The 25,290-nt window shown below is 43.7% G+C and overlaps 1 protein-coding gene across 5 annotated transcripts in view; it reads right to left on the bottom strand.

Moving 5' to 3' along the window:
- Positions 1 to 25,290, bottom strand: part of MIDEAS (mitotic deacetylase associated SANT domain protein) — a 90,948-nt gene that overhangs the window by 42,423 nt on the left and 23,235 nt on the right. Inside the window, exon 1 of one of the 5 annotated variants that reach the window (XM_039330263.1) lies at positions 24,221 to 24,378. The exons of 3 other annotated variants lie outside the window; for them this stretch is intronic. The gene's annotated coding sequence lies outside the window, so the exon portion shown is untranslated. Of the gene's footprint in view, positions 1 to 22,010; positions 22,061 to 24,220; positions 24,379 to 25,290 lie in introns of those variants that run through there. One more of the 5 variants, XM_039330435.1, reaches the window with a different exon arrangement.

Here is a 25,290-nt window from a genome sequence, read left to right as displayed (position 1 = left end):
TTTCACCATTTAAGATACTATACAGTCTACTACAAGAATTTCTTTTACTATCTGAAGAAAAATTTACATTTTAAGGGTTCCATTGGGCAACATAACAAAATTCAGATTCTCTGTTTTCATTTTTGCTTAGTGCACCAATTAAAATTAATCAATTGCCATATTATCCTTGCTTCTGTTCTCTGCTTATTTTGCAAATCAACTATTTTGCTCAAGACACAAAAAGATTCAATTTACTGTAAAATTGTGTAAATGCATCAATGCAAATGCATGTTCTCAGCTTGCAGAGCTTGGATTCATTGATACCAAAAATGTAAATATTGCAGAATATACAGCCTCGTCCTACATAACTAAGCTCTATTTCATGCTGAATAAACTAAATTATTAATGTATCTTAAACAGAAAACTATATTTAGATAGATTTTTATTCCAAAAGCATTTTATTAAAATAAATTTGATAAAAACAAAAAAATCTGATTTAAATAAAAAAATGTTTTGTTTTTTAAATCTATTATTATCCACCCTGTTTTACAATTGATATTTATATTTTAAAATTGAACTCAGCCATTATTTTGTTGTTCCAGAACATAAAGTGCAACTTCATATGCCCCACAAATACAAGCAACTAATATGTTTAATCAGCATTTTTCCAACTGAGATCAAGTCTAAGTTGCAGATAGCATTGCTACAACATACACTCTAGTCTTCTTTTAATTGTTTCTCCATGGTTCCCTGCATTTTCTACCACTTGGCTATGGAAAAATCTTGTGTTATAGTTTGACTGGTTCTAATAAAAATCGTTGCATAAATATGGACTTTTCTTTTCTATGGATCTGCAGAATACTTTGTAAATATTTAAATTTATTTTTATTTATCTGATTTCTACAGCCACCCATCTCATCAAATGACTCTAGGTTGCATACATCATAAAAATATAAAATACAGAACAAATACAAAATAGAAAAACCCTAACCCTTGCCACAGATGTTAATATAGCCATGAAATGTGACCCTTAACATAGTCAGGGCATTAGGCCCATAATCAATCAGGTTTTCATGGCCTTATAAAAGAGTTAGGGTCATTATGATCTTTGAAGGGAGAATTGTTCCGGAATGTTCCTATCATAGAAAATGAACTGTTACAATGATGTATCCCAAAATGGTGTCTCAGGAGCTTTCATTTTCTGCTTGTTCCTATTTAGCAAAGACCTCCAGATACACTGTTTACTTTCCCTGCTGTGTTGCAATATTATTAGATATGCTTCCCTTCTGCAGCTAGATATTGATTTTATTCAGCATTGTTTTGATCGCAGATGCTTTAGCTTGATGTGTAAAGTACCATAGTATAAAAATCTGGCATATAAACAAGAAGTAGGTCAGTTGGGAGTTAAAATATTTGCCAAAATTACACAATTTAAGCAATATCCCTTCACATTAACTCTCCTATACAAGATTCCTTCCCTCAATTTTGAAAAACAATTCTGAAAAATGAATCCTGTTCTTTTATATTCTATTTAATCTCTACATATCTTCTATTTCAATCAGGAGGTTCATGACCCCACCTCTAACAACATTATGCTTCATTTGCTGCCCATCTGTCAAGAGCCTCCTGCAATCCTCCTCCTCAATGTCAACTGCTATCCCAGTTATTCCTAGTTACGTTAATAGTCATAAGCAGACTTATATATATCCTTTACAGTGCAATCCTATATATGTTTACTCAGGACTAACTCCAACTCTGCATACAGCGCTTAATTAAAAATCAATAAATACACAAAACAACCACACTTTAAAAAGAACTATTAAAAAAGGCACAGGAAAGGATATTAACTGCAGTAAGAGAGCCTTTGCAAAAGCTCCCCATTCCTGGGGCCCCCCAGGCCTGATACCAGAGCCACGTCTTGAGGGACTACGGAATATGGAGAGAGATAGAGTTAATTGTACTGGGGGGAGGAGATTCTATAAGGCCATCACCATGGCAGAGATGACCCTCCTCCTGGGACCTGCCAGATATAATTCCCTGGCAGATGGGACCCAAAGCATGCCTTCTCTGCCAAATCTGATGGGGGGAGAGCAGATGTAATCAAGGAAAAGCAGTCCCCCAGATTACCTCACCCCATGCCATGAAATTTCAATGAAATCCCAAATAAGTATGTAGAGAACTGAATCGTAAGTTGATTTCTGTACAAGCCCTTTAAAGAATGGGATCTCTTCATTTGAAGTTATAACAACATGGAAAAAGTGACTTATGACCATTTTTCATACTGATGACTGTTTACAGCATCCCCACGGTCGTGTGATCAAAATTCGAATGCTTGGCGACTGGTTCATATTTATGATGGCTGCAGCGTCCTGGAGTCATGTGATCACCTTTTGTGACATTTTGACAAGCAAAGTCAATGGGGAAGCCAGATTCACTTAACAGCTATGTAACTAACTTAATAACTGCAGTGATTCTCTTAATAACTGTGGCAAGAAAGGTTGTAAAATGGGGCAAAACATACTTTAACAACTGTCTTGCTTAGCAACAGAAATTTGGGGCTCAGTTTTGGTCAAAAGTAGAGGGCTATCTGTACAGAAACTTAAAATAAGTAATAAAACTACCATGTATGTTTTAACATGTCTAATATAAATACAATATTTCCCTAGTTCACACATTCTACTAGTCCATGTTTTTCTATGTCATAATGAAGTTTTGGCTAAATAAGAAAAAAATCAAACCAACTAATTTATGGCAAGGCAGAATGTGTCAATCTAGTCATTCTCTTCAAGAAATGGGGCAAATGAACACACAATTTTTTGTACCATTTGACTACCTTAGCAAAGAAACTAATATGTTAGATAATCAAAGAACCATGTTAATTACCACTTAAGTGATCACTTGTGCTCAAGTAAGAGTCACACCCCAGGCACTGAAACATTCACAAACAATAAGCTCCAAAAGGCTTAAATAAAGATTGTGTGGTTAAAGCACATTGATAAAACAATATCCCTAAGCTAAGCACTTTTATGACTTACTGGCAAGACTTTAATATTTCACTTGGTTCTATTATCATCGTATCAAATTCCAGGTAATCTGATAAAACTAAAACTCATTCTAGTACAGGGGTGTCAAAACTGCTGGCCCGCGGGCCGGTTTCATCATACTGGAACTGTGTCCACCCCATTGCCGGCAATGGCGAAAAAGCTCCGAGACATTGCGAGTTTGACATGCCTGTTCTAGTAGAAGTCACTTAGTCTTAGTTTATATTTCTTCTTAACTGCAAGGTTAGCATGGGTTGAATAGTAACATATGCATGGACTTTCATGGCAAAGTGGTATAAAAAGATTGCAGAGTAGATTAATATAGAAGGGACCACAGACCAGTATAAAACACACAGTCCACATATAAAAGATCCAAGATTCAATCTCTGCTATTTGCCAGATCAAATAATCCCATGAAACAAGACCTTTGCTTGAAGTATTAGCCCTGTTAATGAAATTAAAAAAAAAAAAAACATATGCTACGATACCAGAGCTCATATGCTTTCTCTTTTCCTATCATACACTGAGAAACTCTACTATATACATTTGTCCCAATACAGCATCAATTCTTAAATAACTGGACCTTGGACATTAATGATCCACAGAGAACTTCCAGATGGCCCTCCCCAATCAGCTGGTTCACTACTTAAGTTCCTTCCTCCCCAAGTTCACTACCTGTCAGTGATTTGATGTTACACAGCTCTTCTATGTAATCATATGATCAAGTGTTCTTTCTCTGTGAAGATCTCTTTCCCTGATAGAAAAGACTTATTACTCAAAAAAGTTCTACTAAAGAACATCCCTGTCCAGCAGATTTATGCTAAGAGTTGTTACTATTAGATGACAATTATGATATGGGGTACACAAATTAATTCTAGTAATAATATTTAATTCTGCATTGAATTTGGGGATACAACACTGAGAAATAAACAGCTTTTAAAACTGGACAGACTGGGAAAGGACATACAAACCCAACTATCTTCATTACTTTTCCCACAATTATATTAATCTGATGATGATGATGATGATGATGATGGAAGGGAAAGGGAAACTCTATACCATATTTCAGACAAATGGTTGTCCAGTCTCTTCTTAAAAACTTCCCAGTGTTGAAGCATTCATAACTTCTGGAGGCAGGTTGTTCCACTGATTAATTGTTCTAACTGTCAGGAAATTTCTCCTTAGTTCTAGGTTGCTTCTCTCTTTGATTAGTTTCCATCGTTGCTTCTTGTCTTCAGGTGCTTTGGAGAATAGCTTGACTTCCTCTTCTTTGTGGCAACCCCTGAGATATTGGAACATTGCTATTATGTCCCCTCTTGTCCTTCTCTTCGTTAAACTAGACATATCCAATTCCAGCAACCGTTCTTCATATGTTTTAGCCTCCAGTCCCCTAATCATCTTTGTTGCTCTTCTCTGTACTCTTCCTAGAGCCTCAACATCTTTTTTACATCGTGACGAGCAAAACTGGATGCAGTATTCCAATGTGGCCTTACCAAGGCACTGTAAAGTGGTATTAACACTTCACGTGATATTGAGTGAACATGCATTTGCATGGTTTAAAAAGGAAAATAAATAAATGGGATATTTGTTTATTGGGCAGTCTTTGCATTTTCCAAATATTTAATGGTCAGAAATGCAGAAAATTTGAGAACTGCTGCTACAGAGAATCTGTAATTGAGGACTCTGTTGGACCCATTTAATTAGGATTTTGCTGCCACCATAACCAACCAGGTTCTTTTAAAAAGAACATCCATAAACAAGACACAAATACAATAGCATTCCCTCATTATGTTCTACCGCAACTGAGAGTAGCAATTTTTTACATTATTACATTTTTTAAAATTAACCGTTCTCCATTATACAACGGGGAAATTAGTCCCTAAATCCATTTTTATTATCAGTAGAAATATACTGACTTTAAAAACAAGTGACACAAAGGCTGCATTTTTGTTTTGTTTTAGCCATATCCTGTAAACTTCAGTAACTAATATTTATGCATGTTGAAGAAAGGAAGCATACTGCAAGTGTTATATGAATTTATTAATGTATTGAAGCTACTATATTCAAGGGCTATAACCAGAGATTAGGTTAAAAGCATACTTTGAACGCAATATAGCTTTTATGGTTAAATATTGGGTGCCTACCATTTTTATTGTTCTTTCTTTCATGCTTGTTTTCTGCCTTAAATCCTCTTTCAGGGAAATAAGGCGGGATACAAATCAATAAGATAAAATAAGAATCAATTTCATTAGTGCCCCAAACATTATTAAGTTTTGGCAAAGAAGGAATCTGCTATTCTATAAGAAGTCAGGATCTGATCCATGACATTGACAAAGTAGCCTTAGCAAAATGTGTTATTCTTGTCATATGGAGCCATGAAAACTGACACATATCACAACAGATACTGCTCCAAATGAGGGTAATAAGTGACAGGCAAGTGTGTGCTTGGATATATGGGTCAAAATTTGCCAGAAGTCCCCACATCCCTTGTGGCTTGAAAATATGCTTCCACATGCAAATTCCTATCGATCCAATTAATGAAATTCAACCAATTCAAGCTATGTGAATACTAAGCATGATTAAAATTCTTGCAGATGGCAACCAGCCTTTCTCCTCCCACTCACCACCTACTGCTGCCTGAAGTGGAGTGACGGCAGCATTCCTATACCCTGGAGGCTTGACTAAGGAAATGAAACCTCTCTGCACATGGAGGTATCTCCACCCTCCAGCCTTTGTTGCTTCATTTCACCACAAAAGAAACAACTGGCAGGGGGAGAAGGGAGAAAAATCATACCCAGCCCATGAAAAAGAAGGAGGAAAAAATGAGCGGAGTCTTGTCAATACAATCACAAGTTAAGCTGATCTCTCACCTTGAGCGCTGAGCTCTCACGGTAGGGTTCGCTAAAGCAATGCCAGGATTCAGATTCAGTACAAGGACAGATGATGGCCAAAACAGTAAATCCTGACTGGAAAAAGGCCTTGTGATTTGGGGGCTCAGAAGGGTATTACCTAATTTATGCAGTCTCTTTTAAAGAGCAGAAGCTTATTGTGAGTATTCCTTGATCGATCTTTGTCGCTCAAGGTGGCTTCAGTAGAAATTGAATTTTGCTATTAACTGCAGGGTAAAGTTGAGCCTGAGCGTGCCTGAAGGACAAGGTCTTTTCTTCAGGGGTGTCCTGGCTCAGAAATGTTCTCTCCGACATGGAGCAAACTAAACCGGCATTACGCATTTTTACAGAAGAGGTTAGTGCATTTTTTACTGGCTTTGGTGTTTTAGAGAGTACAGATCTTTGAGAGCTCTCAGCTTATAGTTTTGAAAAAGGATGTATAGTGTGAATAGGTTTTTTATATCTGTTGTGCACTGAACTAGAATCCACTGATTCAAGGACAACTGAGAAATATTGCAAACAACTGAAACACCATAAGTTTAAATTTAGATTTTTTTTAAAAAAAAGATTGCATTACTACAGACATGTCAAACACAAGGCCTGGGGGCCGGATGCGGCCCACAAAGTGGTTTCATGTGGCCCGTGAAGCCATCCTGGAAACAGTGAGGGAATGACCCCCTCTGCCTTGGCCCTGGCCCAGGCCAGCCAGGAGCCAATGTACAATTTTGTGGTGGCCATCTATGCTGAAACGCATTCAGTCTTAGCTCCATAAGCCCCCCCCTGCATGGCCTAATAGGAACAGTGAGGGTCCGCCAGTGGACCATGCCTGGGCACTTGTCCTGGTCCAACTCCCTTCTGCCAGAGACCCTCAGATCTATCCCACTCCTGCCCAGGCCCCCACAGGCCCCCTTGACGCAAACGATGTAGAGCTGGCCATGCCCACCTAGTAGGCCACACCCACTCTGTCCACACTCACCCAGTAGGCTGCACCCACCATGGCCACACCCACCCAGCCCCGATGGCAACCGCAATGCTGATGTGACCCTCAATGAAATTGAGTTTGACACCCCTGCACTACTATAATGAAGACAATCCTTTTCAGAGTTACTTCCTTCAGATGTGTTGTACAAGTTTCATAATTCCTTATAATACTGGCAATTAGGAGACTTTTATGTCCAAAACAGCTATCTATAAGACCCTGTTGGGAATACCAGCATGGTCAATGCATATCTACAATGCCTGTGAGCCTTTGTTGAGTTTGGTTTATCAGCTCTCCATGACAGGAGAAAGTCTGTGGAAAACAGACTTTACTATGGATAAGCCAGCTGATCTTCCTACTCTTGTCAAGGGATACTGTATACCTCAACAGTAATATAAACACAGATAACTTGAAACTCAAGTTAAATTCTTAGTGACTAACACAATCCAAGTTACTCCTTAAATGTTTATTAAGCATCTGGATGAAGAATTAGTGCAAGCTTACACAGCATAGGACACACCCAACAGATCTTGGCCAATCATAGAAAGCTAAGCAGAGTTGGATCTCATTAGTACTTGGTTAGAAGAACACCACAAAATGACAAGAGTGTAATTTAGTCTACAAAAGGAAAAAAAAATAAACAACTTGGAGGAAGGTGACCTACCACTACCGTACTGTCCGTTTCTGGACAGATGGGAGAATAGTATTTCACTATTATAAAAGATAGTTCAACTCCACAGTCTATTTTTGAAAGAAGGGAAAGAGAGCACCTCAATCTGCAGTTACTCTCCCAGCCATGCTATCTTCCTTTTCCATCCTTCAAAATGCTCTGGCAACTAGCATACAATACCGGAAATATATACGGGCAGAACTAGAGGTCAAAATAACAGTAAATGTATACTTCAGCATAGTAAGAAAAAATACCAGCCTTTCCCGGCCTCATTCCTTCTCAAAATGAGGGATTCAAATTCCCATGCTGGTGAAGAATTATGGGAGATGGAAGACAGGAAGTTGGGGAAAGCTACACCCAAAAGTACTCTATTTGTAAAATGATAGGTCAGTGAAACCTACTGTGTCATATTCTTCTAGTCTCTTCTTATAATCACTGTTTATTCATAACACAGAATAATTGTCACTTAGGATTTTTAAATGGTTTTAGCTCCCTACTACTGTCTGTTGAAGGAATTATTCATCCACTGAAGTGATCACTGATCTGCTTTGAGTATTCAAAAAGAGTAAGGGAGATGGGGCATTGGCATTGAACGCCTCTTCTCAGCACGGAGATGTAAAATCCACCAATGGGTTAACTCTGCCTTCCTGCCCATTAGACCGGGTCAGCCAACTTGTCACACCCGTCCTGGGGTAGCCACTCCTCCATAATTGACGAAGGTGAAGCAGCTGACTACAATTTGATGTGATGGCTCCCGGTTCCCTGATATGATCTTGATGACTTTAAGGGTGGGAGTGGATTCTATGTCTCCGTGCTGAGAAAAGGCGTTCAGGTAAGCCAACGCCCCTTCTCCAAGCACTAGAGACGTAGAATCCACCAATGGGACATACCAAAGCCTCACTGTCCCAATGGGTGGGAAACAGAAGAGGTCGAAACTGTGTTTGCAGAAATTACCTGTTGCAGGATCCTCCTGCCGAAGGAGGCATCTGCAGAGGCAAAATGGTCTATCTTATACTGTCAGATGAAAGGGGAAGGCGAAGACCATGTCGACGCCCTGCACATCTCCTCGATAAAAGACTGAGTGGCCCATGCCATGGAGGTCGCCGCGCTGCGAGTGGAATGCACTGTGATTTGTCCTGGTGGTGGTAGAGAAAGTGATTGATACGCTTCCGCGATGCAAAGTCTGATCTACCTGCCTATGGTTGAGGCGGACACCTTCTGTCTGTTAGAGGTGTGGTGAAAAGACACGAAGAGAGCTTTCGATTTGCGTAAGGGTGCCGTTCATTTGATATAGTGTCGTAGTGCCCTCCAGACGTCCAGTGTGTGCCACTCTCGTTCCAGGGCATGAGACGGTTTGGCACAGAAATCCAGCAGGACGATTTCTTGGGCCCTATGGAACAGGGTATTAATCTTGGGGACAAAGGTTGGATCCAATCGGAGAACCACCCGATCCTGATGGAAGGTGCAGAGGTCCTCCCTGACCGACAGAGACGCGAGCTCAGAAATACACCTGGCCGAGGTTACGGCGACCAGACAGGCTACTTTGAGGGATAGGGCTCTCAGAGTGCAAGACTTGATGGGTTCGAATGGTGCCTTGGTAAAGGCCCTAAGGACCCGTGGTAATTCCCATATAGGGTATCTGTGAACCACAGGCAGTTTTGCATTGGAGGTGCCCTTAAGAAATGCACGAATCCTGGGATGATGTGTCAAGGAGACCGAATTGGCACAGGTGAGTAGGGTGGATAAGGCCACGACCTGTCTGCAAATAGTGTTCGGTGCTAGGCCCCTGTCCAGACCGTCGAGCAAATATTCTAGTTCGTTTGCAACTGTTAGGCCCAAGACCTGGTGTGTTTGCTTCTCGCACCAGTTGCAGAAATTTCGCCCAGTGGAGTCATAGATGCGATTTGTTGCTGGTCGGCGGGATGCTTGGATCATGGAGATTACCTTGGGCGGGTACGATTCCCCGCTCAAGACCTGGCGCTCAAGTGCCAGGTGGCTAACTGCAGCCATTGGGGTTTTGGGTGCTGTAGGTCCCCTTGGCTGAGTGATACTTGGTCCAGGGGTATCCTCCATGGGGGGGACCTGGAGAGATTCATCAGGTCTGCAAACCACGGTCTTCGTGGCCAGTGTCGGGCTACGGGTATGATCTCCACCCACTCCTGCAATGTTTTGTGTATGGTTGCCGGGATCAGCGGAAGAGGAGGAAACATGTAAAGCAGTCCCTTTGGCCATGGGCAACGTAGGCCATCCATTTCCTCCACCCCCGACGATGGGAACCTTGAGAAGAACCTCAGGAGTTGGGCGTTTGTCTGGGATGCAAACAAGTCTACGACTGGTCTCCCGAACCTCTGTGTTATTTCCGCGAATAGGTCCGGATGCAGACTCCATTTGGCGTGATCCACGGTTGACCTGCTCAGGAAGTCCGCTTGACTGTTTGCCTCCCCCGAGATGTGTTCGGCCCTGATGGAGGCGAGATTGGCTTCCGCCCAGTCTCCCAGGGCTTGGGCCTCTGTCATGAGAGACCTGGATTGGGTGCCCCCTGTTCACATGTGCCTTTGCGGACACATCTGTGAGGACTACCTTGTTGTGTAGATGACGGGCTAAGTGTATGGCCCTTAGCTCCAACTAGTTGATGTTGTGTTCCAGATCCCCCCGGGATCATTGGCCCTGCACCTACGTGGATTGCAGATGCGCCCCCCCCCCCAACCGAACAGGCTGGCGTCCGTTGTGAGTGTGAGTCGGTCGGATTCCTTGAAGTATGACCCTCTGGCTACTGCTGGTGATGACCACCATTTGAGGAACCGCAATGTTTCTGGAGGTATCCTTACTTGTCTGTTGAAGGAGCTGAGTCTCAGTCTCTGGAATGAAAGGAGGAACCATTGAAGGTTCCTGGAATGTAGCCTCACCCAGGGTACTATTGCTATGCATGATACCATCTTCCCCAGCAGCTGAGAAAGAATGATCAGGGGAGCTGTTTGTTCCCTGCGTACCTGTAGAGCAAGGGATCGTATGCTGTCGCAACGCTCTTGTGACAGGTAGACCTGCCCCGAGTGTGTCTATGATCGTGCCTAGGTGTAGGAGGCGGGTGGATGGACTGGACTGACTCTTTTTGAAAGTTGATCAAAAACCCGTGCTCCTGGAGGACCTTGATTGTCAATGCTAGGTCCGAATGCGTGACCTGCGGGGAAGGTGACTGAATGAGGATGTCGTCCAGGTAGCACTGGACGCGCACCGGTATTGAACGAAGGTGCACAGCCAGTACTGCCAGGACCTTGGTGAACACACGCAGGGCTGACAAGAGGCTGAACGGCAGTGCTCTGTACTGGAAGTGGTACCCCACGTAGCAGAACCTGAGGAACCGTCAGTGACTGGGGGCAATGGGAATGTGAAGGTATGCTTCCGTGAGATCTATGGACGACAGGAAGTCCCCGTGCCTTATGCTGCCCAAGATGGATCGGAGGGTTTTCATTTTGAACTTTCGATGAGCAATATGATGGTTCAGACCCTTGAGGTCTAGGATTGTCCTCCATCCCCCCGAAGACTTGGGAACCACGAAGAGGATGGAGTACAATCCCCATCCCTGGTTCCCCACTGGTACCTGCTCTATGGCTTTTATTTCTAGGAGGTGTCAGATGGCCTCTCGCATGAGTTTGCTTTTGGCGGAGTTCCTTGGCTGGGGGCAAGGGACAAAACATTCTGGGGAGTTGGATACGAACTCCAGGAACAAACTGAGGCGAATGGTTTTGTCGGACCCAGGTGTCCAAGGTGATGGCTTCCCACTGGTGGGTGAAATATGCCAGTCTGACACCTATGGGGAGGGTTGTTCGGGAGTCATTTGAACCTTCTGTAGGGACGGCCTCCTCCCCAAAAGGGCCGCTTGCTCTGGGTTTGGTGCCTGGGTTTGGATCCGGACCTGTCCGGTTGACAATCTTGCCTGGGAGTGAAAGGAGTGTAAGGTCAGAATGGCTGGGAGGGCTGAGAGAAGCTTGAGCCCGATCCCGCCCGAAAGGACTGCCTTTGGACATATGGGGTTGAACGTCTGTCAGCCCGCCTGCTGGAGTGAGCCAGCACCTTCCGCTTGTCCTTATTTTCAGTGAGATAAGGGTTCAGCGCCTCTCCGAATAATAGTCCACCCTGGTAGGGGGCCGTGGCTAGGTGCCACTTAGCCTGTGGGTCAGTTTGCCAGTGCCTGAACCATAGCATCCTGCATGCTGAGAGGTTGGATGCTATTGCTCTGGATGAGAACCTGGCTGCATGCAACGTGGCATCAGAGACATACTCTGATGCTGCAGCAAGCATGCTCAGGTCCTGTTGTGTCTGAACCTCCTCCTAAGGAAGTCTGGCTTGGAGTTGGCGAATCCAGAGTAGGGAGGTCCTTGCGAAAAAGGATGCGCAGGTAGCGGCTCTTACTGCCCATGCTACCACCTGGTGGGTCCTGCGGAATGTGAGCTCCCACCTCTTGTCGTCGGATTTCAATACCTCCGCCATGTTTCCCGACAGTGCAGATGGGGAGAAAAGCAATCCAAAGGGCTCGTCGACCATTGGTACATCGAGGTCCTCTGACTGTTCTGATGTTGTGCTGAACAACTTCTTGTCTGTTCCCCCCGGAGTGGGGAAAGTACACGGTGAAGACCATTGTTTCTTAATGGTACTTTGGAAGAGCATCGGATAGGGGATGTGGTGTTGAGCTACCACAGGTTCTAAAAACAATGGATCTGAACCGGGCAGTGGTTCTGGCTGAGGGATGTGGTCCAGGCCAATGTTTGCTGTTGAACTGGCTCTGTGGAATAGAGACAGGATTGAACACCCCTCCGAATGGACGGGGGTCTGGAGGAGAGTCCTCCTCCTCCCACCATGACATGTCGTGTTGGTCGTCCTCCGTGGGAGAGGATTCCCTACTGAGGAAGGGGAATCCTGATATGCAGCGTGCCCTGGTTGGGACTTGGATGGGGGCATGGCCATTACGGATTTGGTTCTCAATCCGTGGTTAGTCCTAGCCATCATTCTGAGGAACATCTGCTCAATCAGAGTTTGCAAACGATCCTCGGAGGGTTGGACTCAGACTCCGCCCCCTTGAGTCCTGCCGCTATGGGTGTGAACGTGGCCTCAGGTATGGATGTAGATGGACCTGCCTCAGAAGTCTGGAAGGACCCCTCCGTGAACCATACTCCTTGGGCAGAAAGTCCCAAGGGGAGGTCAAAGGCTGTTTCCTCTGTTTGCTCCGCTTTTGCCTTGGCCTGCTTTTGTGCCTTGGAGAATTCCCTCTCCAAGGTCTGGTGCCTTCTGCTAGCCTGTTTCTCAGCCAACTTGGAAAGTTTTCTTCCAGAAATGGATTTGGCCTTTGCTTTGATCCTGCCCGCCGCTTCCTGTTTGGAGGATTTTTGTCTTTTGCAGTTGGTGGGAGGGGAGGCGATGCTCAAGGGCTGAGACACCGTGGACTTCTCCATCCTAGGTGAGCTATCTCAGTGACCCGAGAGGGTGCTCTGGCAGGGGATCAGTTGGCGAGATGGGCAAGCAGGTGTAGCAGGGAGTGGTCATCCCACTCTCCTGACTGCCTGACCGGTAAAGGGATTGCTGCTGTCCCACCCCTTTGGGATCCGGCCCTTCTTACGTTCACCCAGTTGCAGCAGATGGGGTTGAAATAATAGGGAGATGCGGTCAGGGTATGTGCACCAGGGTTGGCCAATGTGTTAAATGTCACTTTTTTGTATATTATTATTATTATTATTATTATTATTATTATTATTATTATTATTACTACTACTACTACTACTATAGTTTGTTAAGTTATTTAATTATTTACCTAGGGTTTTTTGTGTTAATTGACAGTCATTTGCAAGGAAATGAGGCTGTATGGAACAATGGAGGGGGGAGGAGGAGCGGCGGCATAATAAGATCGCTGATGCTGGCCTGAGCGACCACGCGGTCCTCCACTCCCCTGTAAGAAGCCAGAAATTTAGGAAAGCCGATAAGAGCTCTATGCTCCTACAAATGCCTTTTCGCTCCTAAGGAGCTTAAGTTTAGCTTTAATTTCCTTAGTGCCGCTTGTCCCGGTCTTTAAAATGGCGGCCGGGCTAGCTCTGTGAGGAAGAAGGTGGAAGTGTCCCCTTCGGCTGCCAGAGATTCGGCGCGAAAAAAGGAGGACTTCTGGCTACGCGGCGGGAGATTTGATGGAAGAAGACAGGAATCGGATGCCTTCTTTGTTTTCACGTGCCCCGGCTTCGAAAATGATGACGGGAGCACCGCCACCAAGATTGGGATGCTTAAATGGGTCTCGGAAGGAACGGCAGCCTCCGATCTAATGTGGTGAGGAACCGTTTGGCTTCTCGAGTCAGGGATGACGTCAACTGAATTTTCGCCCCCCCAGAGCACCGCCGATTCTCCGTCATCCTAGCAATGGACACGGAAGGTAAAATGAAAGAGGAATCCTCACATCCCCCCATTTGGAGAAGCTCTGCTGCCGCGCTGAGCAGCTGGAGAGGGATTTCCCTGAAGAGGGAACTGAAACAGGTATGGGGGGAAGCGTGGAGAAGTCCCCGCCCCAGGGGGTAGTTAGGCTCAGACTGTAGACTGAGCAGCTGGAGAGGGGTTTCCCTTGGGGTGAGCTGAGACCTCAGCTGTAACTGTACCACCTCCCCAAGCCTTTCACAGGTTATTTTACACAGCGCTGGTCCCAGTGCTGTAGAAATAACTGTGGAATGGGATGAGTAGAATCCACCAATATTTTAGCCTCTATTACCTGCCTTAGACCAGGAGCCAAAACTATCACGTCCGCTTGGGCTGAAGATCGAGTCAAGAATGGGTGAGTGGCTACCCCAGGACGGGCGTGACAAGTTGGCTGATCCGGTCTAATGGGCAGAAAAGCAGAGTTAACCAATTGGTGGATTCTACGTCTCCAGTGCTTGAGACTGAAGATACTCTTAAGAGCAATAAATGAGAAGAAGGCAACACAGCAGGATGTGTAAAAGGTATTCTTGCAAGAAGACAAATCCACAACAGCCTTAAAAGTGAACAGCACTCTCACATTGCTTAACATCAACAACTAATAAATGGCATTTGGGGGAAGTTAAGACAGATAATCATGAATAAAAAAGACTAAATACACTGTACTGTACCATTATAACTTAAACAATTTAATGAGGCATATTATAAGGAATATCAGAACTGTGCTGCAAAGAGATGTCTATATAAAGTATTGGTTTAAAATATTAGCCTAGCTTAAGGCTACGAAGCAGACATTCTAAGACACACAGCCTTAGTTGCTTAACTTATCTTCAGGAACATCAAACGAAAATCAGGAAGTCTACAACCAGGAACATTTCTTGGGACATAAACAACCAGTCAGAGGCTAAGAACAAATCCTAACTTTTAATGTTGCGTTATCACGAAAGTAACGGGGTCTTAGTTAGCATGCAAAAGCAAACAAGCCACTGCAGGGTTCTAGATTTGTACAGTTACTGTGAAGAACAGAGTTAAATTGGAGTAACAGTAGCGCCTAACAGGACACTTGCTTGATGGTAATAAATCTGACTTCCTATTACATATGAGTAATGTACTGCAAACACCCAGTCAGGAGCATTGTAAATAAAGGGAAGCACTGCAGCAAATTTTGGCAGAATTAGGTTTATAGCATGTATTTGTTCTAGCTGCCTATTTACTTTAGAACTCAAACTCACTCTAACAAATGAGATATAAATGTTTGATTGAGCATTAAGAGAAAGTCTGTAATTTGAGCTGTCTAATATATTGTAAGTAGGACCAGAAGAAGGTAATTCTGACACAAATGTAAGCATTCCTTTCTTTTGGAAGCAAGTTAGTTGCTAACAATTAACAGAGCTGTTAACTAGGCTATTTTCAGCTCCTCTTTTGCAGCTGACAAAAAGGGAGTTGCTAGCAACAGAAAGCTGTGTTTACGCCAGCCATGCAGTTGGAATAACATGAAGCTAGCCAAAAGTTCTCAGATTTGTATTCCCACAGCCCTTTTGCTGCTGCTGATCACAAAAAATAAAGAACTGGCATAACAAGCCAAACTCTGAAAGCTGGAGAGGCCTGAAAATGTGTTGGGGTTTTGCATGATGAAATCAGGTTATACAAAAATGCAGTGAATATTTGCACTTAAAAGGTACTCTGTTTTTCTTGGACTTTCCACTGCCATGCAAATCATTATCTCGGCCAAAGGTGAGAAACAAGGCAAGTTCAAGCTTGTGCACTGTAAGTTAGATCTGAATTTGAAGGCAAAGCTGATCCATCTCTAGCAGCAGAGAGGGTTTCCCTCTCCTAACATCAAAACGTCAAGAGGATTTTTTAAACATATCCATAAATTTGTTTTTGCACCCTTGAAGAGCCCAACATGAGTGGCTAATGACAAGTGTCACTGGAATGTGCAGAGCTGAAATTTTGAGCCCAACATTCACACCGTGGAGTGAAGAGGAGTGAAGAGGTCTGCGGTGTGTGGAAAGTCACTCCCCCAAGAAAAGGAAATATTAAAAGGGCAGAATATTATATTTCCTCAAAGGATCTTAAAGAGGCAGAAAAGTATGCCCAATTTTTCTTAATAGCCCCAAGTCTCCCTCCCCCAAGCAGAAACCAGCTCTGTAGAAATGCAGATGTAAATAATCCATTCAGGAAGGTTGTAGCCCTTCAGCTAGAACAGCGGTTCTCAACATGTGGGTCACGACCCTTTTGGGGGTCAAACGACACTTTCACGTGGGTTGCCTAAGATCATCGGAAAACACATATTTCCGATGGTCTTAGGAACCGAGACACTAGTAAGAATTTCTGCTCAAGGCTGGCTCGGCCAGCCAGCTTGGGCATATAGGAAAGCAGCCGCCTCAGTAGCATGGTGGGACTGCGCTACCCATCACAGAGCAGCTACTGCCACGTCGCCATGGCTATGAACCTCCTGCTCGGCATCTTTCAGGTCCTCTTGCCTGACTTCCGTCGGGAGAAGCGCAGGGCCAAGGTAAAAAAAAAAAAGCCTGGCGAAATACTCCCGAGGGGTAGCGTCGATCTGTAGCAGGAGGTGAAGGGGGCGGGTGGGTGGGGGTCGACCAGAAGGGAACCAGGTCTGATAAGGGCGAAAGTTGAGTGAGGTTTTTCCCCTCGTCCCTCTCTCGGCCTCCCTTTGTGCAGTGGCGTCTCTGGCTGCTGCCTTCCCAGTCGCCAAGAAAGGGGAAAAAAAGCCATGAGCGAGTTCCCCTTTCTGCCTCATTGCTTAAAGCTTTTTTTTTTAAACAACCACTCGTTCAGAACTCCTCGGGGCTTGTTTGCACGAGCTTGTGGCAGATCAATAAATAAAGGGGTGGGGGAGCCAAACCGTCCAAGGCATTTGCACCCTGAACGTGTGGATGCTGCTTTCATGACTTGCCACCATTGCCCCCTCTCTTCCCACCCTGCTCTAGCAACGTGCTGTTGCTGCTACTGCTGCTGCTGGCTGAGCTGAGCTGCGGCACCGAGCCGGTCCCCACACCTCCTGGTTGTCTGGCCACACTCTGCCCCCGGCCGCCCTCCGCACTGTGCCAGAGCCTCCCACGCGCTGCCCGGCCCACCTCCCTCGCCGTCAGAGGGCATCTATGTGTGTCTCCAGACCTTATTGGACTATCATCCCCAGCAGCCCTAAAAAGCACTGTGTAAGAATGGGGAATACTGGGAGTTGCAATTCATCACCATCTGGAAAAACATGACTCTCCAAAGATCAATCTTTCCTTCGTTCCTTCCTTCCTTCCTTTCTTCCTTCCATCCATCCATCCATCCATCCATCTCCTTCCCTTCCCCTTCAATCTCTCCTTCCTTCCTTCCTTCCTTCCTTCCTTCCTTCCTTCCTTTCCCCTTCAATCTTCCTTCCTTCCTTCCCCTTCCCTCCCTCCCAACATTTTTGAGCAAGGAAGAGTAAGCTTCTCCAGCGAGCATTGCTATATTGTTTTTGTGATTAATCACTATGCTTTAATTATGTTCAATTCGTAACAATGAAAATATACCCTGCATATCAGATATTTACATTACTATTCATAACAGTAGCCAAATTACAGTTATGAAGTAGCAACGAAAATAATTTTATGATTGGGGGTCACTAGAACATGAGGAACTGTATTAAAGGGTCATGGCATTAGGAAGGTTGAGAACCACTGAACTAGAACCTCAGGAAGACAAAGACACCTAAAATCTACATACCTAACCCAAACTCTAGGACAGGATATAATAGGATTAACCCACAAATGCCAAAGGGGCACACTCAGACTCAGGTCAAAATACATGACACAGGAAATACAAAGCCTCAAACAGGAACAGGAAACAACTCCAAACAAAAGCCCAAGAGGGTATAAAACCTGTAGGCTCTCTTTTCTTCCAGAGCCATCTTCCTGTCTGGGTCTCCTCTTCAATAAAGCAGTTGCCATGTTGTTTATTCCCGGCTTGGACTGAACCCTGATGAAGACTTTTCCTTCAACAAGTAGTTTCAGCATGGTGGGGTTAAGCAAATATTGTATTGATGAAAATTGGCATTTTGCTTTTAAATTTTGTTACAGTACAATGATATTGGAGCTTCAAAAATTGAGTTCAGACTTTCTGATCTATTTTGTATTCTGAAAGACTATGTTAAATATCATAATAGCATCAGATTTGTAAAGAGTGCAGAGTAGATATGACACACTGCATTATTAATCATCAAACCTCCAGACACATGTTCAGTCTTTGTAGAAAACCTTTTATATATTTCTATAGTCTACTCTTTCCTAATCCAGTGTCTTTCAGATATACTAAGTTACAACACCCAGAATTGCCAGCTGAGATAGTGAAATGCTCATGTCTTTTAATTAAGGCTAATCAGTTCATTTGTATGCAAGCACTTAATAGCAATTGATTTAGGGGAATTAAAGTTCTACATTTATGACATTTAAAAAAAATTTAGTCAGCTGAGACAAAGACAATATAGTACAATAGGTTTCCACCCCAATTATTATTGGCATTTTTCCATCCAGAGTCAATATGTTGTTTTACTCTGCTACTGCAGAAACAGAAAGGTCTTTTAATATCTTAATAAAAAAAAAATTCTTCCATTACCAATTTGACTGTAATAAACACTGAAGTGACAATAAATCTGTTAATCTTTGAGATACCACAACACTCTTGTTATTTTGCTCTAGTACTCTAAATAAAATAGGTGTCTTAGTTTATGGACCAATTTTGCTTATACTCAGTTACATACTTTTTCACATATAAGTTTCCAGAATTTCCACACCCTGCATTTTTGAAGTTTTGTTTCCATTTGACACTCCTATTAATATGTTTCCTTGTAACCATTAGAATACATCATTGGCAGCATAGGACAACTTGTTGTAAATCAAATCAAATTAAGTCAATTGTTCTTAAAAATTAGGCCTAATAAAGTTGTTACTTTTAAAAACCAACATATACATTTATACTGCAAAGAGTAATAGAGCAATTAATAGGAAAATTATTACAAGTAGTTCTCACCTACCAATCATACATTCAGCAACCATTTGAGGTTATAACAGCACTGAATACAATGGTTCTCGAAGTTGCTGCCATCACAGTGTCCCTGCAGTCATATGACTGCAATTTGGGCCCTTGACAACCGCGGAGCCTTTAAAATGGTTACAGTCACAGCTGGCTTCTGACAAGTAAAATTAATGGGGAAACTGGCAGGAAGTTGCCGTCAAGTGACATTGTGTGTAACAATCACAGGTGATTCACTTAAAGACTGCAGTCAAAATTTACAAACTGCCTTCATAATTAGGGTGTAGGTCACTTGATTTTTCACTTAACAACCGTGTCACTTAGCAATGGAATTAATCATCCCAGCTGCAGTCGATAAGGTGAGAATTACATGTACATGTACATGAATAGCCAAAGTTTGCATCATACAAGCAAAAGATCATTACAGATAGTCCTCGACTTACAGCAGTTCATTTAGTGATCAAAGTTACAACGGCACTGAAAAAGTGACTTATGACCATTTTTCACAGGTACCTTTGCAGCATCCCCATGATTGTGTTATCAAGATTCAGATGCTTATCAACTGGTTCATAGTTATGACCACTGCAGCGTCTCAGGGTCATGTGATCCTCTTTTGCCACTTTTTGACAAGCAAAGTCAATGGGGAAGCCAGACTCACTTAACAACCAGGTTACTAACTTATCGACTGCAGTGATTCACTTAACAATTGTGGCAAGAAAGGTTGTAAAATGGGTCAAAACTCACTTAACAAATGTCTCACTTAACAGAAATTTTGAGCTCAATTGCGGTTGCAAGTGGAGGACCAACTGTGGTTATCTCAGGAGCCATATATTTCAACCAATGCAAATTACTTTTTTATATAAAAGTGGGGGAGGATGCAGCCAACCAACTATAATATAGCAATATTAGAAATAGATTATATAGCCCTCTGCATGTACATTATTTACATGAACAATAAGGGTAAAAACAAGTTATGCATCTAATTCTGTCTAGTTATCTACATCTTTCATCCTTTTCACTTTAAGCTTTTGTAAACTGTGCTAACAAGCTGTGAAATTAAACACAAAATTAACATTTCATCCTATACAGTAGTACAAATCTGTCCTTCTGCATTCCAATTAGTGTGATGCCAACAACCAAGTACCATCATCTGGCATTCTATCAGTTCAACATAACAAGCCATCAATCAAGAAACAATTTTTCCCTAAAATCCAATCTTCCAACACCATAAACACCTAAATATTACACTCCTGTATTTGAGATTCTAGGAGTACACCCTGATATGAATTCCTTTGTTGGAAGCTGATTCATTAAAATTCAGATCTGTTATTTTTACCTAACAGCATTAATTGTTCTCTCCAAGTTTAAACCTAACAGCATTCTTATAACTTTGTTAAGTCAAGACTCACCCTGAATAAAGCTATTTAATACAAATTAGACAGAGTTCTCCAGGTAAGTCTCATTAATGATGCAAGTTACTCCCAAGTCTGTGCCTGCACACACTTCAACTATCATACTGTTATTTGGCATGCTAAAATAATATCCAGAAAGAGATTTGCATGCATAGGTTACTGAATACTGCGTTTTGGATTATTTCAGAGGAAAACAGTAGCTGCTTTTGAGAGGTTTTTGCAAGTTTCTGTTTTTAAATTTCAAGTGTTTTAATTCCCTATTAAAACCACTATACTCTGCAAAATTAAAATAAAACCTTCCTATTATTTTTTCACAATTCCATATGCCAGATGAATTAGCCATGGTATTTCAGCACTGTTGTGCTTAAAAAAAAACTATGGCTTTACAGTTAGTGGCTTCAAGACTCAATTCTACCCTTATTTTTGTAAAGTGCTAGACTGCAGAAATGGCCTCATCAAAAGTTCTCAAACAATACTATTTTTTCTTCATATTTAGAAGAAAAGCTTTAGAAGATTTTGTGCAAAATATCATTAGGGTTCATTTTGTAACCAATTTGAAAACTTAATAAAAATTGTTACAACAGCAGTCTCTCAATATGCTGGATTGGAATCCCTTAAAGAGATCTTGCTTGCTATAGCCTCCCAGTGTTGAAGTGTAACATATTTGAAAAGAATGGATTGGAAACAGTCAAATTGAGAATGTTTTAAATCATGGCACTAAAGCAATATACATGGCACTCAAATGTTAAAAGGATGACATGGAGCTCTATTTCTACTGCGACTTGCAGATATTATACTGTATGGTGCTGAGATATAAGTGGTCAAATCTAGACAGGAAACATTATACTGTAGTTTAAAAAAATCTCCGTGTACCATAAGAGGTACCCATTTCTCCAGTGTTTCTTTCGGGTTACAAGATGGTCTCTTTTTCTTTTGGGACAGTGGAGGATACTTAAAACTGAAGAGCTGGCTTCCAACTTCTCATTATTATTATTTTTTGCTCTTCAGGAACATCTTGGATCTCCAGAGTTCAGATGCATGCTAGAGAAATAAAGATGGAACCAGCAGAGGCCATTTTGTTCTTGATTATTTCCAGCACCACCTAACATTTACTTTTTATAAATTAAAATTTGAATTGAAATCTTTATTTGGCCAAGTGTGATTAAACAGACAAAGAATTTGTCTCTTATACTGAAGCACTCAGTATACATGTGATAGATAGATAGATTAGATTAGATTAGATTAGATCAGTGGTTCTCAACCTTTTTAATGCCGCGACCCCAACCGGTCGTAAGTCAAGGACTACGCAACCAATCTTAAGTCGAGGACTACCCAACCGGTCGTAAGTCGAGGACTTTCCCTGCCTGGAACACAGCGCATGCGTGATGCCGCCCCCTGCGACGGCCAAGGCGTAGCTGGCAAGCGGCAGAGATGGAGCAGGCCGACCACTGGCTGGGCCACCAGCTGGCCCAGCCCAAGAGAGGTAAGGCACCCGCCGGGCCCCACGCACGCCAGCAACCCTCCCTGCGCCCGCCGGCCTCCCATCTCTGGCCCTCTTTTACTTACATTTTTAGTAGTTGCTCAGCAGAGAGGGGGTGGAAACTTCCAGACAACTCGCCTTCTCTGCAGACAACTTGCAGCACCGTTTGCAGAATGGGACTTTTGGCGGGCTCAGCAGGGCAAAGACAGCCTAGACAATTCCTATTGGCTTTTGAAAGCCAACAGAATTAGACTCTATTCAAGAGAGTCTATTCTATTGGCTTTCAAAAGCCAATAGAATAAAAGGGAGTAGCACAGCTAAGGAGAAGGGGGAAAAAAAGGCAGACTGCGTTGTTTGGTGACCCCCGTGAAATGGTCGTTGGACCCCAAATGGGGTGGCCCACAGGTTGAGAACCGCTAGATTAGATAGAGTCACACTTTGGTAGGTGCCAAAGTAATATAAGCAGGCCCTCAGACAGTTAACTGATTCAAGTTAGTAGAATTTATTTTGTTTATTCAGAATAAACATGTCTTAAAAAAACTAAGTTCTAAGACAGGAAGGAGGTAGTAAGCCAGCCAGATAACCTCTCTGCCATCACATTCAGGAATGCATAGCTTCAGGAAACCTTAAAAAGCCATGTAAGTGTGACATCATGTTTAAAAATTCCAGCTTTTGGTCAACAATCAAACTGAACTGAATTAAAGTTATTACATCTACATTTACCAATTCCACAAAATAATGGAAAGAAAAAAATCTTACACAAAGCTTTTGTATTTCTCTGCCTCTGATGGCTTACCAAAGTGATTAAAGTGAAACTAGTAACAAGCAGAAACAAAAGTACCCTCACAGCTATGCATAGAAAGAACTGCAATCAGTTCAGGTGCTGTGAGACTGAGTCCCACATGAACAAACTTGGAACATCCTGTGACACAACACATCCTTCTTTAGGCAAAGAAGTTAATGTCTGTACAATAATAGCCTATGAATTCACCTTGACTCTCAGGTCACCAGGAAGGAGATTGATGTTGCCCAGCTCCAAGCCAAAAGGCAGGTGTACTTCTAGGATATCATACTCCAAAGTGCAGGGGCCAATTATACTCCTCTACTTAACAGCAAAGCTCTCATTGATTTCCACAGGAACTAGAACAGCTTGGATGATGTCACCAGTTACAATTCCAGCCACACGCCCTGGGAAGTCACTGTAACTTTGATTACACATACCTTTCAACATTACTGCCACTGCTGCAACCCCTCAGCCTCTAAAAGCAAGATGAGATCAGGGCTCCAACAATCACCTGAGCTTCTTACACACATCTCTCCTGGGCTTTGCACACATTCCTTTTTCAACCCTTCACTTTCTGGGCACAAACAAATTCATGCAAAGAGAAAAGGGTGGGGGTGGTGGGCAGATAACAATGTGATCTTCACTCAGAGCTATCTCTAGCCTAAGCATTCGTGTCCTATATGTAGTTTATGCACTTAAGACACTCAAAAAGGGATGCCTCCTTCTACGAGCTTTTCTCACATGTGGAAAGCATCTACCATCCCGAGACAGACACACAAGAACCATGTAAAGGAGTCATCTCATTTCTCTCGTCACAAATCAGATCGACAAGTAGGAGCGATCTGCAGAAGTCCCACGGGGAAGAGCTGAGGAGAAGCCTACTGTCCCTTATTCTCTGCAAAACAGTGTCAGCCGGTAACTAGGGGAAGAAGAAAAACAACATCCGACACAATCCAAGGGGGGAGGAATTGAAAGAGGAAATATTATACTCGGTTTACTACCGACACAAAACGTATCTTGGCTATTCCTTCCCTGCTATCCGCCTTAAATCAGATTTAAAAACCCACAGGATTAAAATGAGCATGAGGGGGGCGCGCAAAGTAGCAGCGACTGGAACTGCGACGCCCTTCAACAGGAAGTATGCGACGATCGGAAGCCGAGGCAATTCGAAGGGTCTTTTCTCCCCCGCAGCTAACTGCCAGGCGCCTCTTAAGTAGAACTCCGCAGGCACGTATCTCATTTCCCGGTTCGGAAGGGAAGAGCCCTCCTTTCCGCGACTGCCTACTCGCCCGGCCGGAACGCTTCGCTGCACAAACAAGAGCCACGCCACGCATTCGTGCAGGCGATTGAAAAGACACCGGAAAGCCAACAAAAAGTTCGCCCGAGCTCTCGACGCCTCCCCACCTCTGCTCCTTTGCAAAATCGGTCAGGGCTGCAAGAGCACCGACCCCACGAGCGATACGGTTTCTTCGGGGGGGGGCGGGGCGGGAAGAGGCAGAAAGCTCCACTTACCTCTGTATTTTCCTGAAGCAGATTAAAAGGTTAGCTCCCCCATCTCTCTTTCCTTCAGTCCTCTCGTAGATCCCAGGCCCCCAAAAAAAAAATTCCGGCAACCAACCAAATGCCAAGCGAGCTCTAAAGGCTACTTGAAAAGCAACCAGAAAGTTTTGGAGAAAGGGGGGGGGGCAACTGGCGTCGGCGAGTATCGTTTGCAGTGGCTCTCCTCTCTCGCTCAATTTGCTTCCTGCGCAGAGTCCTGCAGTGTACCTGCTCCGAGCGAAAGCCCCGGTGCTAGCCGCCTTCTCCTCCAACCGCACTTTGCGGTGTCAGGATTGCAAGTCTCTGAGTCACAGATTTGAGATCACAGCTTGGGGAACAGAAGGGGGGGCGAAAGGGAGAACTGTAGCGACGAAGGCGGCAAGCAACTGCAGCAGCAGAGGAAGCTGGACCTTTTTTTCCCTCCCCCCCCCCTTTCTCTTCTGATAGCAAGAGATTGCACAATTCTCAAGTAAGGAAACTGGAGCAGCCGCCTGTCGAAAGGGAGGGGGGGGAAACGCACATAGGCTCTGCAACAGAAGTAAAACCAGCTCTTCTACTTCATCAGCACAACTGCCTGCTGTTCAGGCTTCCCCACCCTACAACAGGCCGAAGTCACGCCCATTTCCTGTTACCATATTAGGCGAATAAAGGGTTTTCCCCCCCCCATTTTAATAGCCATCCAAGTAACTCTAGAGTTTGGGTGTGCGGGCGAGAGCGCGCCTGCCCGCTTGGCCACCATCGAATGCTGTTATGTTTGGCTGGCCGGAGGGATCCAGTTGCTTTGGCGCACATTCGCATCTCCAACCGACCAACAAGGTCAGGGGGAAGAGCTTGATCACGTTACTGGAAACGCTGCTCTGCCAGGAAGAGCGCTGACTTTCTCTGTGCTGGAAGATACTTTTACTCCGATTTCTTCTCGGGAACCCAGACGCTTTGCCAGTAACTCGTGCGCACTCAGAAGGCGCCAGAGGCAAGGAAACAAATCACAGCAACTATCGAAAGTTGAAAACTCGGGCGGGGCGGGGGGGGGAGAAATCGGAGAG

The sequence above is a fragment of the Crotalus tigris genome, unplaced genomic scaffold, assembly GCF_016545835.1.
Source record: "Crotalus tigris isolate CLP2741 ecotype Arizona unplaced genomic scaffold, ASM1654583v1 scf7180000017545.3456711, whole genome shotgun sequence".
Lineage (NCBI taxonomy): Eukaryota > Metazoa > Chordata > Lepidosauria > Squamata > Viperidae > Crotalus > Crotalus tigris.
Note: the sequence above shows the minus strand (reverse complement) of the source record. Positions and strands in the feature narration are given on the sequence as shown.